Below are 19,899 nucleotides of genomic sequence, written 5' to 3'. Positions count from 1 at the left end.
CATTAACTCTGACAGCACAGTTGTCACATGTGTGAACTGTTGTCTTCCAGGGAAGCTCATCAGACTTAGTTCCAAGATTTTTACTGGGAGATGGTCAACTGCCTATCATGTACCAAAATTCCAAGGTGCAAGAAAGACAGTAGGGCTTCAGCATGAATGACAATGTTGTTTGTATCAGTTAGGGGCCATTTGATACCAGTGCAGGCAATTGCTCCTCTGTGAAATTCCCCAATACCAGCCAACAGCCAATCTTCAGGCAGAATGTTCTAAGGATATTGGCTTCAGGCCTGCTGTGTTAACTGATCTGCGCATGTGGAGTATATGCCCTGTCAAGTCAAAGGCTTCACTAGAGTCTCAGGTTGATTATATTCTAGAACAGAATTGTTTTACTCCCCTGGGAAGAAGAGAAGGCAGGATCTGCAAACATATATACACAGTCATCAGAAACTGGAATGGTGGGTAGAGGAAAATGAGAGATACCAGGTAGCTAATGAGTGAATCCCCATTAGATGCCTAAATCTATAGTTTTCTCAATGATCTTTAAAAAAAAAAAAAAAATGTGATTTTCCAGTACCTTATGTTAGTTCTGGCCACTGAGATATTTCTGCCCCTTAAATCTAACCTAAATCTTTCCTTCTTATTGAATTGTATCTTTTTATCTGACTTGGGAGAGCCTTCTATTCCCCTTAGGAGCTCCGTTGGCAGCAGCATGACAGCCATCAGGTCCCATCATGACATCTACATTAAGGCATATCCCTAAGAAGGGAGCATTTGATCCTTGTATCTTGAAATCAACTTTAAATGTAAACATATGTGAAATAAAAGCAACAGATTTAGGTTACATGAGGAAAATGTCTGGAGCTCTGATTTCTATCACAGAAAACCTAGTCACTGATTAGCTGTGTCTCTTTCGGAAATTAAACCTCCAAAACTCAGTTTTTTCTTGAACCAATGAGGGAGATACGTTCTATGCCCTAAAAAAGTTTCTTCAGATTCTAAACCTCTCATTCTGTAAGTTTTGCATTATGTTACATACAATATCATTGACACTATTAAAAAGTCATAATGGTCTCAATTCAAGTGCTTTATTCCCACTCAAAATTCAAGGGCAAGAGGGGCAGAGGGCAGAGAGCTTGGAGTTGAGGAGGAATGACATCCAAGGAAAAACTTGTAGGAATTCAGAGAGTATCCAAATATAAAAGGTGTCTCCTAAACGTTCTCAGTAGTCAGGAACTTTTATTTGGATTACACAGCATTATTTCCTATGCTCCAGCTGCACTTCCCCTTCTTGGTTTTTAATAGTAAAGAAACTGGCACATTAATTTTTTAAAAACAGGAAATGATAGGGTAAAGACTCCATAAACAGCTGAAATGTTAATCACACAAAGGCTCCCAAAGCAATTTAACTCTGGACGCCTCATGGTTATGCATTACAATAGGAATTTTCATCGAACACTGACCTCAGGACTGGCTGCTGAGCAACTGACACCTGAGACAAGAATCCTCATGCCAGCTCTTGAGGGGCAAGTAGGATAGAATGTTCCAGAAAAGTGATTGCATCGATGGTGTGAGGACTGGAAATGGTACTTAATCTATGTAAAGAAACTACTAGAGGAAATAATACTACAATGGATTTCAGCAGCTCCTGAAAAAAATCTAATGACCATCCTTGTTTCACACATGAGGAAAATGAGATTCAGGGTAGGGAGGGAACTTCCCTGAAGTCATAGTCATGCAATGCATTATCTCTACTGCTGTGTTGTGTTCTTGCTAACACATTGCCACAGTATTAAATGAATAACACAAATTCATTATCTCAGCGTTTCTTTGGGTCAGGAGATCACATACCAGTTCTCTGGACCCTCTGTTCGGGGTCTCAGGGCACTGCAATCGAGACGCTGTTCAGGGCTAGAATTATGTGAGGTTTGCAGTTTTTTGTTTTTGTATTTTTGTTTCTTTAAGCTCCATAGTTAGTCACAGAATTCATCATCTTGTGCTTGTATCACTGAGATTTTTTGCCAGCTGTTAATCAGGACCCCGCTCCTCTTGAGGTCACATGTAGTCCCTGTCATGTGACCCTCATAGGCCATTCACAACATGGCTCTTAGCTCCCAGGTCAGCAGAATTATTACCTTTCTGATGTTTCATAGATATTCTCTGATTAGAACAGGGTTACCCACAATAATTTACCCATTAGTTAACGTCAGGTGAATCTGTTAGTAACCTAACCACAATAGAGATATCCAATCATACTCACAGGTTCCATCCACACTTAAAGGAGGAGATGACACAGGGTGTGGGACCCTGAGGATCATTCTAGAGTTGTGTCTGCCACACACAGCCAGTAAATGTCACAGTCAAAGCATGACTTCAGGTCTGTTCGTCCCAGAGCCATGCTGCTGCCTGCATACTTCCACCAGCCTGGGTCGAAGCAAGAACCTAAACAGATATTCCCAGCCATGTCAAGTGGTCCAGAGAATGAGGAGAGATGCGTAAAGCCCTCGCTGGCCTGTGATTACCCAGGGAGAGGGGTGGTGGCAAGTCTTAGTGCCATGTTTAAATTTTTGTTACTTCAGGATTCATACAGTTGGAATATCCTCTGTCTGAGAATATCTGTGGCCAACATAACAGAGGGGAGAGACTTGGAAACCTGACCAAACTGAAGTGTTCATCTGCGAAGTGGTACATGAACCACATTTAACAAAGCAAGTTCACATGGCCACTCCTGACTTCAACATGCCATGGAAGGATAAGGCTCTCACGGAAGAGGTTATTCAAGAAAGGAAAATGAATTTTTTATAAATAGTAATATAATCCCTCACACCTGTGATCAGCAGGTTGCAAACGTTTGTTCTCCACAATTGGACTTTCACTTTCCATTTTTCAGAAATTAAGTTTGACAATAGAGCTCTTCAGTCAGAGAAAAGAACAGAAGTCGGTGTTCTAGAGTCGAGAAAGATTCCGAATGGTCAAGCAGGAAGGCCCTGATGGTTCATGTAGCAACAACTATTGGGAAAAGCTGATTGACCTCCCCATGGAAAATGGGCATAGTGTAAGGGCTAAATCTTCCTCTCAAATCACTGTTCTCAGGATTTGGAACCCTATTTCTATGGCCTACCCACAACTAACTCAACTTCATCTCTATGAATCAAATCCAAGATTTCCCCCAGCATGGATGCAGATCCAGCACAGGAGCCTGATTCATGATCCTGCTGAGAGAACCCCCTAGTGCAATGAGGTACAATGGGGCTTTTCTCAAACCAATTCTCCTCGCTCTGTTGAGAGAGTCTGTAATTACACTCAGTTCTTTGCTTGTTTTATAGCTTCGTACTGACATAGTGAGAACATCTACAATAAAAATGTCTATGGGACTTTGTTTCTTTTTGTTTAAATCCATTGTCTGGAATCTATCGGAATGAGTCCATTTCAAAAGTAGTGCCTTGCTCAACTAAAATCTGTTCTTTTTGTTTAACCCAAACAGGGGTGTTGTCATGACACTTAAACTAAGCTCTCATAACTATTTTAAAGATAAAAAAACAAGCCCTCTCTGATCCTCAGCCAATTCTGCTCCTAAAACCCCTCTATGCTTATCTTTTTCATGCTTCTGAACTGCTAATGACCACTACTCCTTCATCATTAGTTTCTTTCCCATCTATTTTGGTTACATGAGCTGATGGCTGCCTTCACTTAGGAATTGCCCAAATCTTAAAGTTGGCAGAAAAATATAGTGGAATGGGGAGCCATTTTTAACACATAAACTATGATTTACTTAGACATTTGTCCTCAGTTTTTAATATAAGCTTTTCAATGTGTCACTACTTAGAATCCTCAAATTTTCTATTCAAACAAGAAATACAACAACAAACAAGAAATGCTTCGATGTTCTTGAATCCTTAATAAAATGGTATTTGTATACAAGTAAAGAATATTAGTATGTGTTCACTAGGTCCACTACTTTAGAATTTCTTGTTTTCTTTTTTTGATAGATTAAAGATTGTATTTTTTCTTCCAACATATTTATGGTATAACTGTGCAAGTTTCAGTGCTAAGAACTAGACAAACCATGGACATGTGAAAGAACTGGAGGAAAGACTGGGCTCTAAGAAAGGAAATAAATGCTTGCTCCCTGCAAGGAGGTTAGAATCTAGATTTTTAAAATATAGTTCCTGACACTTTTAAGATTTGGAGTCTAAGATGTGTTCAGGGTCTCCTAGCCCTCGGGTTGGATTTTGCCCTCTCCTTATTTGCTATCTCTAGGACAGGGTGCAGAAGTGTGATTTATGCAGTTTACTTTTGAACAGCTCCCAAGACTAGGAATTTGATAAGTGAATTCACCTTCTAATGATTTGTTGCACTGAATTTTATATCCGCACCCACATACATACATATATAACACAGGTATAGTATTTCCCTAAGGGTTCTCCAACATAAATAAACTAAACGATGTCAAGTTAGACAAGGGGAATTCTTCAAAGAAAGCCAACTTGGCATACAGAATCCAGACTTGAGGGAGAACATTCAAATAAATAGAGGGTGTCTCTGAAAAGCTGTTTCTCTACAACGCCAGAATTTGCAAAAGCTGAGAATTTGGTTATTTGAACAGGAATATTCCTAGAAACATCACTGATGAGTGGGAAAATTACTGGACGAGGATGAGGAAGCCATAATTATGCTCTGGGTATCTAGAAGATTAACCTGCTCTTTGACTTATTGGACCAGCGGAGCTTGGTGGAATTTCAGTCTGGACTATAGAAGGATGCTGTTTCTCTTTCTTTCCTGCCACAGAGCTGAGATAATGTCAAGTCCACTCCTGGACACCACTGTGCTAAAACACAATACCCTCTACTTTTAATTATTTCCCTCCAGGTAAAATTACACATGTTCACTACAGAAATAATTGAAAATGAGTAAAGTATGAAGAAGACAGATTGTGGGCAATGGTTCTCAGAAACGAACTTCTAGCACATTTGGTACATTGCCTGCTAATCTCTATCTAGGATTGTCTTCATCTCCATCTCCCTAGCTACACACTCGTGCCCACACCACACACATACACACATCACACACACACGCACACACACACACACACACACACAAGATGGGGAACCCCCATCACTATAAAATTATTTAATCTCTTCACTCCTTAGTCTTCTTATCTGTAAAATGCAGATAAATAATACCTGCATGGCATGGATAGTGTAAGGATCAAGTGAGTTGGTATCTGCAACATGGTTACAGTCTGATCTGGTTCCTTCTCTTTATTAGAACTGAGTTGAAATGGAGCCTCCTCAAAATTCCTTCCCTTAATTCCCTATACAACATCCCCCCTCCCTTTCTCCCTCATTTACTTTATAGCATTGATTGCCAGTTAAAAGTACTTGTTTATAGTCCATCTCTTTGAATAGGATATAAAATGTAGAGAGAAGGGCCTTTGCGCTTGACCTTCCCCCAAGTATTCAGAATGTGGCCTGGAACACAATATTAGTTTGGGTAAGCAAATACTGAATAAATTATGTCAACTTTATTAAATGTCATTGAATATATGTAATGGCTGCATAATATTCCATTGAATAAATGTAAATTGATTAGCTATTTGAAGAATGTTATGATGAGCCAACTCATGGTCCCCCATTTTCTACATCCTAAGTGCTTCTGAACCTGTGATGGTTACTTATATGGCAAGAGGGACTTTACAGATGTAGTTAGGGTAAGGATCTTCATTTTAAATGATTAAGGCTAAAAGATGGGGATACTTTTCCTTGACTATGCACATGGACCACTGTAATCACAGCAGTCCTTGGAAAGGGAAGCAGGAGCAGTCAGAGTTAGAGAGGGCCATGTGATGATAGAAAGGGGTTGAACCATGCCCTTGAACCTGGGAGAGGGCCACAAGCCCAGGAACGTGGGCTGGCCGCAACAGAGCTAAAAAGGAAGAGGAAAGGATTACTCCCTCAAACCCTCTGGACCGTTCCAGCCCCAACATCTGGACTTCAGCCCGGCAAACCTGATTTCAAACTTCTGACTTCAGAACTGTAGGAGAGAAAGTTTGTGTTATTGAAAGCCACGAAGTTTTGACAGATTTGTCATGGCAGCAACAAAGAAGCTCATACATATATTTAGGTTTCTTATTTTTCTCTAAATGTTTGCTATTAAAATGGTTCTGTGATAAACTTCCTTTTCAGATACTTTTTTTCTGCCCTTCCAATGATATCAAAAGAATGGATTCCTATAACCTTGAACCATCTAACGGCATGCCCGGGGTGGCTGGGCAAATGCTGAGCAACCCGGCTGGCTGTTCAGAAGAGCGATTTTGAACCATAGCCACAGGTCTGGGTAGAATTAACCCACTTGAGCAACACTCTCAGGCAAACGCTAACGGATCACTTTTCAGGGTAACCAAGGCATATAAAAAATAAGCAAAAATACCAGGGTTATTTATTTATTTTTTACCTTGTTCTTCTTCTTTCCATTCTTTCCTCATTGATACCATAACTGAGAAGAGCAGGAAAGAGTTAAAATGTGGGAAGGCTCAAGTTTAGCTCCAAAGATTTAGACATGCCTTTGATACCTGCCAGATGGGCCTTTGAAGTGCAAAACATGAGCAGATCCCTAAGGGGAGGCTGACACACAAGTCCTGACCTGTGAATTAATCAGAGAAGCCACTGGGTGTGAACAGAGAGAACGTCCATGGGTGTGGTTTGCAGGGTTTCTTTAGACAGGGTGGTCTCCAGGACAAGAGAGAGCAATGATTTATTTGGGGGCCAGGTGACGAGTGTGCAGGCTCTCAGGGCAGAGGGCGTCAATATCCCTCACTCAGCACTGGTGAGAAGTAAATCACAAATCATTCAGTAGAGAAACTTGTGAAGGATGAACATTTCTGTTTTCTAGAACTTTCCCACTTTATGCCTTAGGAACTTGCACTTCAACGTGTATTTTGTGTACCAGCAGCACAGTCTCCACAGAAGACCTAGAATCTCAAGAACTTAAGGAATCGGAATCTACCTTCTAACAGTCCCTCCCACGTGAATCCACGTGAATCCACGTGAATCTTTGGCACATTAAAGCTCGAAAGCCAAAGCCCTAGAGTCTAAGTTACAAAAAATCAAAGTCTTTGCTGATTTTACTCAGTATTGTATTTCCAATGACTCAAATAGTGCCCGGCATTACTTGGAAGGGCTCAATAAATATGTGTTTTATGAATGATTGAACAAGTGAATGCACTAAGGTTTGCACACTCAAGATGAATTGTGGAAGCTACTTGCGCATTATTCTCTTGATTTTACACACACACACATTAAAATCAGAAAATATTTTTGTATCCATGCCTCTCATGTGCATTAGCACATAATAAAAAATAGTCTTAAAATTAATTCCTTATCTAGCCTTTGTGAAAATGTAAATTCAGCTAAGACACTGACTTAAAAGACCTGGAAAGAAACTGGATAGGTTATTCCCAGGACTGAAAGCAGGAAGAAAATTTGTGATTCCCCCAGTGAAGGAAGTCACACCACACATGGGAACAAATGGATGAGGACTCAGAGGGGAACAGCCTCTCAGGAACATGAATCTACAGGGGACCTGGGGAAGGTGGCCCTAAACGTGAGTACTGCTGACCTGAGAAAAGAGTCCTGGGTCCAGCTTAGGCATAAACACAGCATTACTCTCTTCAGTCTAAGACTCACTCATACCAGATAATGGCCACATCATATGGACCTGATGATCTGAAGATCTGGGGACACCACATAAACCTCCCATGTGGAATGCCCTAGCAAGGGGTCCTCCATCGGGACTGAGATTGGATTTTCCTCCACCTGTGTGTTCAATTTGGTGTCATTTAAAGGAGATAAAGTCTGACCTTTCCTCTTTCAAATTTTATTTTCAAGTTTTTTATTATGAAAATTTCAAATATACAGAAAGGGTAAAAAAGAAAAATGCAATGAACCCTCGTTATTCATTATCCATTCTCAAGAATCACCAGCATATTGCCAAGCTTATTCCATCTCTCTTTCCCATTTTTATTAAGCAGCTTCATGGAGGCATAAAACTTACAAAATTCTTCCACTGGAAAATTACAAGTAAATGATTTTTAATAAATTTATAAAAGTGGGCCCAGTGAGAGCCTCCCGACGCAGAGCCAACCACGGGTCCCCAAGCCAGCGGAGACATCCAATACACAAGCGACTTCTGGGACCAGGGCTGGGCAGCCAGAGACCTCTCCAGGCAGCATTGTCCCCCTCCAGCTGCAGGCTTTTTCCACGGGGTGATCCAAGATGGCGGATTAGAGGGTGACTGCATCTCCAGTCACCCCAGAACCCAGGATTCAAGAAGGGGAGGCATTGAGAGACTCGGACTAAAATAGAATCACGGGGTGAGTCTCCCCCACCCAGCGAAGCTCAGCTGGGCGGCAGGCCCGGATTCGAGTGGCTTATTAGAGTAGGACAGGGCAGATAGCGTCTCCCCCAGGCAGCTCTGTGCAGTCTGGCGGTGGGCTCCTCCCACAGGGACAGATCCTCCAGCCTCTTGGAACAGGACCCCCAGTGAGAGCCCTTCTGCACAGAAGCAGCGCGACCAGCTCCGGCCCGCCCACAGGTTGCTTCAGTGACCAGCACAGGGCACCAAGCAGCCCAGCCCCCCTCCGGCGGGAAGCGCCTCTCTAGGCTAGCTTCTCGGGGCAAACCGCCCAGTGAGAGCCTGTCTACACAGAGCCAGCCACAAGTCCCCATTCCAGTGGAGACCTCCGACCTACAGCCAGCCTCTGGGACCAGGGCTGGGCAACAAGAGACTTCTCCAGGTCTCTCTCCCTGGAACCAGTAGTGGGCTAGGGGCAGCGTTCTTCGGAAGCACTGCATTATCAAATTAATCCAAGACTTCTGGCTACTGAAGGCTGGTAGGTGATACACTGGAAATCTACAGGGTCACTATAAGCCAATAGAGGAAATCTACAATATCACAGAGTCCCATTGACATCTGACCAATATGAGAAAACAAGGGAAGAAAATGTCCCAAACAAACCTAGATACTATATCAATAAAACACAATGACAGCACAGCAGAAGAAATGTCCGAAAGGGAGTTCAGAATGTACATAATTAAAATAATCAGGGAAGCAAACGAGGAGATGAAAGAACAAATGCAGGCACTAAATGAACGCACTAATCAACAGATAGAAGAGCAAATAAGGGAAGCAAAAGAGCATTTCAATAAAGAGTTAGAGATACTGAAAAAAAAACAAACGGAAATCCTTGAAATGAGGGAAACAATAAACCAAGTTAAAAACTCCATAGAAAGCATAAACAATAGGATAGATCACCTGGAAGAGAGAACCTCAGATATTGAAGACAAAATATTTAATCTTGAAAACAAGGTTGACCAAACAGAGAAGATGGTAAGAAATCATGAACAGAATCTACAAGAATTATGGGATATCATGAAGAGGCCAAATTTAAGAATTATTGGGATTGAGGAAGGCTTAGAGAAACAAACCAAAAGAATGAACAATCTATTCAATGAAATAATATCAGAAAATTTCCCAAATCTGAAGAATGAAATGGAAAACCAAGTACAAGAGGCTTATAGGACTCCAAATATGCAAAATTACAACAGACCCACACCAAGGCACATTATTATGAAAATACCTAACATTCAAAATAAAGACAGAATTTTAAAGGCTGCGAGATAAAAGAATCAGATTACATTCAGGGGGAAACTAATAAGAATATCAGCAGATTTTTCAATCCAGACCCTAAAAGCTAGAAGGGCCTGGAACAACATTTACCAAGCCCTGAAAGAAAATGGATGCCAACCAACAATTTTATACCCAGAAAAACTTACTTTCAGATTTGACGATGAGATAAAATCCTTCCATGATAAACAAAAGCTAAAGGAATTTACAAAAAGAAAGCCGGCATTACAGAACATTATCAGCAAAATATTCCATGAGGAAGAGATGAAAAACAATGATATAAATCAGCAAAGGGAGGAACTACCCTAAAGGAATAGCCAAATAAAGGAGAAACCAAATCATGTCAAAAAACAAAAATGAGTCCAATAACTAGGGATACAAATCATATCACAATAATAACTGTGAATGTTAATGGCCTGAACTCATCAATCAAAAGACATAGACTGGCAGATTAGATTAAAAAGAAAAATCCAACAATATGCTGCCTGCAAGAGACCCATCTCATAGAAAGAGATACCCATAGACTAAAGGTGAAAGGATGGGAAAAAACATACCATGCACACGGACACAGCAAAAAAGCTGGAGTATCCATCCTCATTTCAGATAATGTGGACTTTAAGCCAAAACTAGTCAGAAGGGATAAAGAAGGACATTACATACTGCTTAAGGGAAGCATAAATCAGCAAGACATAACAATCATAAATATCTATGCCCCGAACATTGGCTCATCCATGTACGTCAAACAAATCCTTCTCAATTCCAGAAATCAAATAGACCACAACACAATAATACTAGGTGATTTTAACACACCTCTCTCACCACTGGATAGATCCTCCAAACAAAAATTGAATAAAGAAACCATAGATCTCAATAACACAATCAACAATTTAGACTTAACCGACTTATATAGAATATACCACCCAACAAAGAACGAATACATTTTCTTCTCAGCAGCACATGGATCCTTCTCTAAAATAGACCATGTTTTATGCCACAAAGCTACTGTTAGCAAATACAAGAAGATAGAGATACTACCTTGTACTCTATCAGATCATAATGGATTGAAATTAGAAATAAATGACAGAATAAAAAACAGAAACTTCTCCAATACCTGGAGATTAAATAATACACTATTATATGATGAATGGATAACAGAAGACATCAGGAGGGAAATAAAAACGTTCTTAGAAGTAAATGAGAACAAAGACACATCATATCAAAATCTCTGGGACACTATGAAAGCAGTACTGAGAGGAAGATTTATTTCATGGGGCGTATTCAACAAAAGAAGTAGAAATCAACAAATAAACGACTTAACACTATAGCTCAAAGCCCTAGAAAAAGAAGAGCAGACCAACACCAAAAGTAGTAGAAGACAGGAAATAGTTAAACTCAGAGCCGAAATCAATGAAATTGAAACAAAAGAAACAATCAGAAAAATTAACAAAATAAAAGTTGGTTCTTTGAAAAAATAAACAAAATTGATAAACCCTTAGCCACACTAACAAAGAGAAAGAGGGAGAAAACTCAAATTACTAAAATTCGGAATGAACAAGGAAATATCACAACAGACACGAGTGAAATACAAAACATAATTAGAAGCTATTTTGAAAATCTATACTCCAACAAAACAGAAAACCTCGAAGACATCAACAAGTTTCTAGAGACATATGAATTACCTAAACTGAACGAGGAAGACATACACAACTTAAATAAATCAATTTCAAGCAATGAAATAGAAGAGGTCATCAAAAGCCTACCAACAAAGAAAAGTCCGGGACCAGATGGGTTCTCAGCCGAGTTCTACAAAACCTTTAAAGAAGAGCTCATTCCAATACTTCTCAAAGTATTCCATAAAATAGAAGAGGAGGGAACCCTCCCAAACTCATTCTATGAAGCCAATATCACCCTGATACCTAAACCAGACAGAGATACATCGAGGAAAGAAAATTTCAGACCAATATCCTTAATGAACATCGACGCAAAAATTCTCAACAAAATTTTAGCAAACGGCATACAAAAATATATTCAAAAGATAGTGCACCACGATCAAGTGGGTTTTATCCCAGGGATGCAAGGTTGGTTCAACATCCGGAAATCAATAAATGTCATTCACCATATCAACAGACTAAAAGTTAAGAATCACATGATTATTTCAATAGATGCAGAAAAAGCATTTGATAAAATACAGCATCCCTTCATGCTCAAAACACTAGAAAAAATTGGGGTAGTGGGATCATTCCTTAACATTGTGAAGGCCATCTATGCTAAGCCCATGGCCAATATCATTCTAAATGGTGAAAAACTGAAAGCATTCCCCCTAAAAACTGGAACAAGGCAGGGATGCCCTCTTTCACCACTTCTATTCAACATTGTTCTTGAGACTCTAGCCAGAGCAATTAGACAAACCAAAGAAATTAAAGGGATATGAATTGGAAAAGAAGAACTCACACTATCCCTGTTCGCTGATGACATGATTATATATTTAGAGGAACCTGGAAATTCCACCAGAAAACTCTTAGTACTCATAAGTGAATTCAGTAAAGTAGCAGGTTACAAGATCAATGCTCATAAATCCAATGCATTTTTATACATAAGTGATGAATCTTCAGAAAGAGAAATTAGGAAAACTACCCGATTCACAGTAGCATCAAAAAAAATAAAATACTTGGGAATCAATCTCACAAAAGAGGTGAAAGACCTCTATAATGAGAACTACAGAACACTAAGGAAAGAAATTAAAGAAAACCTTAGAAGATGGAAAGATCTCCCATGTTCATGGATAGGAAGAATTAATATTGTCAAAATGGCCATACTACCAAAAGTGCTATACAGATTCAATGCAATTCCAATTAAAATCCCAATGATGTACCTTACAGAAATACAGCAAGCAATCATGAAATTCATCTGGAAGAATAAGAAACCCAGAATAGCTAAAGCAATCCTCAGTAGAAAGAGCGAAGCAGGGGTATCGCAATACCAGATCTTCAACTCTATTACAAAGCAATAGTAACAAAAACGGCATGGTATTGATACCAAAATAGACAGGTAGATCAATGGTACAGAATAGAGGACACGGACACAAACCCAAATAAATACAATTTTCTCATACTAGACAAAGGGGCCAAAAATACGCAATGGAGAAAAGATAGCCTCTTCAACAAATGGTGCTGGGAAAACTGGAAAACCATATGCAACAGAATGAAACTAAACCCCTATCTCTCAACCTGCACAAAACTCAACTCACAATGGATCAAGGACCTCAGAATCAGACCAGAGACCCTGCATCTTATAGAAGAAAAAGTAGGTCCAAACCTTCAACTTATTGGCTTAGGAGCAGACTTCCTTAACAGGACTCCCATAGCACAAGAAATAAAAGCAAGAATCAACAGCTGGGATAGATTCAAACTAAAAAGCTTTCTCTCAGCAAAGGAAACTATCAGTAATGTGAAGAGAAAGCCTACAGAGTGGGAGAATATCTTTGCCACTCATACTTCAGATAGAGCGCTAATATCCCAAATCTATAAAGAACTCAAAAAATGCTACTCCAAGAATACAAATAATCCAATCAACAAATGGGCTAAGGAAATGAACAGACACTTCGCAGAAGAAGATGTACAAGCAATCAACAGATATATGAAAAAATGTTCAACATCTCTAGTAATAAGAGAAATGCAAATCAAAACTACCCTAAGATTTCATCTCACCCCAATTAGAATGGCGATTATCAAGAACATAAGCAACAACAGGTTTTGGCGAGGATGTGGGGAAAAAGGTACACTCATACATTGCTGGTGGGGCTGCAAACTAGTGCAGCCACTCTGGAAAGCAGTATGGAGATTCCTCAGAAAGCTTGGAATGGAACCACCATTTGACCCAGCTATCCCACTCCTTGGCCTATACCCAAAGGACTTAAAATCAGCATACTACAGAGATACAGCCACATCAATGTTCATAGCTGCTCAATTCACTGTAGCCAGATTGTGGAACCAACCCAAATGCCCTTCAGTTGATGAATGGATAAAGAAGCTGTGGCATATATATACAATGGAATATTACTCCGACATGAGGAATGACAAAATTATGGCATTCGCAGGCAAATGGATGAAATTGGAGGATATCATGCTAAGTGAGATAAGCCAATCTCAAAAAACTAAAGGACGAATGATCTCGCTGATAAGCAGATGAGGACATATGGGAGGGGTAGGAGGGGTTAGTGTTAAGGTTAGGGTTAGATTTAGGGTTAGGAATAAGGAGGGTGATAAGAATGGAGGAAGAAAGGAATGTATAGAGGGAAAAGAGGGGTGGGAGGGCAGGGGGGAAGGGAAAAAATAACAGAATGAATTAAACAACAGTGCCCTATGTATATTTATGATTTTTAATTAAAATAAAAAAATTTTATAAAAGTGTGCAAATATAATCACAATCAATTTTAAAGCACTTTCATCATCTCCAGACCCCCGTGTGCCCATTTGTAGTTAACTCCTGCTTCCTTCCCCAACCCCAGGCAACCACGAATCTGCCTTCTGTCTCTGTAGAGTTGCCTCTTCTAGGTACTTCACATGCAGGGAATTACACAATATGCAGTGTGTTGTGTCTGGATTCCTTCACTTATCATAACATTCTTGAGGGTCATCCATGTTGGAGGTGCATGTATTCAATTCTTTTAATTGCTGCATTGTATTTCATTATATGGCTATACCACATTTTGTTTATGCATTCGCCACCTGAAGGACATTTAGATTGCTACCAGTTTGGGGGTTTCTATGTTATAATAATGCTATAAACATTCATTGGTAAGTCTTTTCATGTGCATGTTATCCTTTTTCTTGGCCAGGCACCTAGGTGTGGAATTGCCAGGTGTGATGGTTTGAACAATATGTGAACAAAAATCCCCAAAATGAAAACTTAATTTCCAATGCAACAATGTGGGGAGGTGGGACTTTTGAGGGATGATTAGGTCAGGGATGCGGATATCACGAATGATCTAAGGCTGTTATTGAAGGAGCAGGTGAGTTATAAAAGAGGAGACTGCAGCCACCATTCCTCTCCCCTCACCATGCTCTTTTGTCATGTGATGCCTTCTGCCATAATGAGGTGCAACAAGAAGACCCTCACCAGATGCAGCCCCTCAATCTTGGACTTCCCAGCCTCCAGAACCATCATCAAATAAACTGCGATCATTTATAATTTACCTAGTCAGTGGTAAATTCTTTTTAACAGCAGAAAATAAATGAGAACCCTGGAAACTTTTCAGAAGCTGAAAACCTGTTGTCCAAAATGGTTGCACCATTTACATCTCTACCACTAATGTGTGAGAAATTCAGTTTCTCCATATCATCCCCAACTCTTGCTTTAGTCTCTTTTTCTATAATAGTCTTTCTAGTACGTACACATTTGTATAAGGTAGGATCTCAGTGAGCTTTCGATTTGCATATCTCTAGTGACAAATAATGCCCAATATCTTTTCTTGTATTTACTAGTCTTTCCTATGTCTTCTCTGGTGAAAATTCTATTCAAATCTTTTGCCCCATTGAGTTGTTTCTTTCCTTATTATTGAGGTGCAAGAGTTCTTTACATAGTTTGGACCCATGTTCTTTATGGGATATACGATTTCAAAGGTTTTTCTCAAGCCAGTCAGTAGCTTGTCCTTTCATATTCTTAATGTCTTTTGAGCCCCTCTGAACCTGGATAGCTATAGTAACTGCTTACTCAGGGTGTGTAGGGGCCTCATTCAGCTAAATTTATCTCATTTGACTGCAAAAAATAACCAGGAAGCCAATTTGACTGAAAATTTTACAAAGCCAATCAAACTGAAACCTTTACAAAGCACAAAGACCTGCATCTGCATAACTCTGATCCCGCTTCTGCCTCATGGAATGAGCAAGAGAGGAAAGCACAGGGCCTCTCACGAGGGTAGAAAAGTAGTCCCATCAGGTACTACTGAGATTTTGATAGCAACTGACTTGAACCCATAGATTGATGTGAATAGAGTTAACATCTTCCAATTCATGTACCTGGAATTTCTCTCCATCCATTTAGATGGTCTTCTATCTCTGTCACCTGATTTTATAATTTTCAATGTTAAAAGTCTGGTGTTTCTTTTGTTAAATTTAATCCCAAGTAATCTATTCTTTTGGGAGCTATTATGAATGTAATTGTCCTCTAGATTTCATTTTCATATTTTTCAACACTAGCATGTAAAATTACAATTGATTTTTATATATTGATCTTGTATCTTGTGACCTTGTGAACTCACTCATTATTTCTGGCAGTTTTTTTCTTGTGGATCCCTTAGGATTTTCAGCATATAAATGTAACATTTTTGCCCTTGTGTGTTTCTAGAATAAGATTCACGGCAACCTGATTTTAAATTAAACAAATAAAATATGCTCTAGGTTATTCCTATTACAAGCTTTTGCCTAAAGAGAAGAGTGGGAGAGATGTCATGGGGCCATACTGGGAATCATGTGACTTCTGAAGCCTGTCTTCTCTCTTCTGCAGGCATAAGAGAGCTTTGTAGATGAAGCATTTGACAAAATGTGCCCATATAAATAGGAATGTGTTAGAGGGGACAATCAGGGAGATCTGCTGCCTTTAGAAGATTGCATGGCCTGACACATGTCCTTGGGGAAGATTCTAGGAAGAGAGAAGAGATCATCAAGATCAGAAGCACCATATGAAAGAAACACAGAGATGTAGAGCCAAAGGCAATGCATTAAAGTGTAAGAAGAGGCATCTTCCCCACTTTTTTGGATTGTGTAGATAGTGATGCAAAATTGGCATTTTGAACCCTGAACAGAATGCACAATTCAAAAACACAAGGAAAAGGCAGTTAAAAGAGACGGCATGGCCAATGGCTAAGATGTTCATACAAAAATTGTGTTAAATAATTTAACCCCAATATATCACTGAGTTAGTTTGTGTAAACTACTTAGCGTTTGTTAATAGTAATTATTCAATAAATGCTCTTTTAATAATGAGTATTACTACTAATCTCCAACTAAATTAGAAACATTCCGTGACTCCCTAAAACCAGTATTTATAATGGTAAGAGTGGTTTCTTGCTCAATCTTATGGCTATTTCAGAGACAATATCATGGGACTAAGGAGATAGATAAGGCAGCCCAAGATAGATGAGGACTTCAGCAGAGAAGGCAATAAGGAAGAAGAATAAGGTGTGGGAGACTAACCACCCATAGAACTAAGATTAAACGTGATTGTGGAGAGACTAATAAAAGTACCTGCATTAATCCACTTACATTACCATAATTAAATACTCGAGGCAAACTAACTTTATAAAGAAAAGAGTTTCATTTAGCTTGCAGGTCTGGAGGTTCAAAGTCCAAGATCAGACAGGCAATGGAGGGCCCACTGGTTCTGCCACTAGTGGGGGCCTAACAGTGGGTGCTGTCTCAATGGCAGAAGTTCATGTGGGAGGAAGATATCTTACCTCAGAATAGGAGACTAGAAAGCAGTTCAGAGGTTTAACTTGTTCACACACCAACTGACTCTGGCAAGAGCATAAGAGTCCCATGAGAGCCAACTCTGTCCCTTCTGAGGACAGCTCCATCAATAACCTAAGGATCTTCTAAGAGGACCCATCTCTAATAGGTTCCACATCATCCCCCTACCCTGCCACCAAGCTTTCAGTGCATGAACCCTAGGGAACACATTCACACCACATCCAACCCATAGCAATATCTGAAATACATACATCTATATATGTGTGTGTTTATAGTCAGAAAAATCTATTTCAACCTGATCCACAATCATTTAATTGCATCTGTATTTTTTAAATACCAGATTAAGAAACAAGCTCCCTTTTCATTATACTTGAAAACCTGACACATGATCTGCCAAAGGCAGGGGGGTGGGCATCATGTGGCCTGAGACCCCAACCAGATGAGGCCTGACCAAGGAAATTTCTAAAGGAACCCTCCCCTGTCTGCCCCTCCCCTCCTCTGCCCTAGTTAAGGGTGTAGTTGTCTGATCCAGCAAGGTTACCACATCACTGACTTGGGGGTGGGCCCTACATTTAGTTCATTTGGCTATAATGCAACCCCAAAACCAAGTTTAACTGCAGCTTTTCACAGCTTACAGAGCCCAGGTATCTGGAGAAGTCACCTCTGTGGATCCCAGCAACTATGGTCCAAGTAACCTGAGGCTAAAGCCAGGCTGACAGGATGACCCATGGGAGGGTCAGAAGCATTCTTTCAGGTAGAAAGAATGCCCAGGTGGCACTCTCTGCACCTCCAGAGAAACAGACATTATCTGCCCCCTTAGCCTCTCCTCTTCTGAGCAAATAGACCATCTTACAGCTACCAGAGAGAAAGAGGCCCTGTTGATACATGAAGCAGGCAGTAGTCACATGGATCTCCTCTCTGTGTGGTCTCTGCCTAACAGTCTGGCAAACTGTGGCTACTACCTCAGAAAACACTACCCTGAATGGAATGAACATTCTAGACTCAACTTGTGCCACTTGGAAAGTAAAGTCATTGCATTTATCTGATCCTTTATTCCTTCTTCTATAAATTAGGAATGTAATAATTTCTTTTTAAAGTCTTTTTTATGTGTTCTTTATAGTTATATATTACAGTAGAATGTATTTTGACATATTATACATATAATGAGTACAACTTCCCATTCTTCTGATTGTATACCATGTGGATTTATATTGGCCGTGTATTCATATATGCATGTAGGAAAGTAATGTCCAACACATTCTACTATCTTTCCTACTAGGAATGTAATAATTTCTACCTGAAGGGTAAAAAGAACATGCTCTAGAATGTTCTCTGTGAGGTCAATCACTTCACAAATAGGCACCAAATATATTGGCAAGCTGCCTCCACATGGTGATGTCTAAACGTAGTCCACATATTAATATTTTAGTGGACAAATGCACAACCTATTTTCTCATTGGTTTTCTTTTTTTAAAAAAAGTTCTTTTAATTGTAATGATATATGTATATATTTTATTTTCATAGATTAATGCCATTTTCATTTATATGAAAAGAGTTAGGTCCATTAACCTTACCCTTCGCCCAAGTGGGTCCCCGTACAAAAAGATGTTGTTTATCAGCTCTAATTGGTTCCCTTGCTTCAGTCTGGCATTCTGAGATCCCTTCTTCCTGCTCTCGCCAGCCTGCTTGGGCTCAAAGACAAATCTGAGGTTGACTTCTCTTTTTCCCTAATGGCCCATATCCAATCAGTCAAGTCTTAGGTGGATTCTGTCCCTTAATATTTCTCAAATCCATCCATTTCTTTCCATCCCACCTGACATGCCTTCATTTTAATCACTACCATTTCTCACCTGAAACTAATGACCCAATTGCCCACACAGTCCCTCAGAGGAGCCCTATGTTGCTCTTTACCTCTAATCCTTTCTCCACATTGCAGTCGGAATGATCTTCCTGAAGTGCAAATTATATCATGTAACTCCCTGTTGGAATCTGTGATTGTCAGGATAATCCAGATAAAATTCCCAACTGCTGGGCTTGGCCTGCCTGCTCCTTCAGGGCCATACTTCAGGGTCCAGCCTTTGGTCAGCTCCCTCTCCCCACCCCTGGTGATGCTGCTTCTATTGTCCTTTCCATCCAGCCAATGCTGACTCTGGAAGGAGTGTCTGCCATGTTCTTACATTATCTGCCTTTTGTATGTGTGGCTCCCTGCACCAGGAACTCTTTGACTATTTACCACCCACTTCCTGCACAAGCCCAGTTCTCAGTTCAGCCCCATCATGGCCATCACCTCCTCTGGGAATCCTTTTCAGGACACCTAAGCCTGGGCTAGGTGCCCTGGCTGTGTCTTCACAGCACTTTCCACTCTGGAACTTACCTATCCACATTTGCACTTAACCTGTTTGCTATTGTGTCTCCCAATGCAGACTATTGGCTTTCTAAGGGCATGAATGGATCCACATTCCTGTTACATCCCAGTCGTATATATGGTATTCCCAGAGTTCTTTCCATCTCCCAGCTACTGGGAATATCTATTACTAATGTCTCAAAGTTGTGATATGACTTCAGGTTGCAAAGACTTCCTTGGTGCCAGTTACAGCCCCTCTCAAGGAGAATGGGTCACCAATGACTGATTGACATGGGATGCAAAGCCCTACTGTCCTTGCTTCTACAGGACAGCTTTACAGGATCATTCAGCTCCAGAGCTCCTAGCAGGTCTGGACTAGGTCTCTGTTCAATTACATTGAGCATCACT

Source organism: Sciurus vulgaris (genome assembly GCF_902686455.1).
Source record: "Sciurus vulgaris genome assembly, chromosome: 1".
Taxonomy (NCBI): Eukaryota; Metazoa; Chordata; class Mammalia; order Rodentia; family Sciuridae; genus Sciurus; species Sciurus vulgaris.
This window is presented reverse-complemented; position numbering follows the sequence as displayed.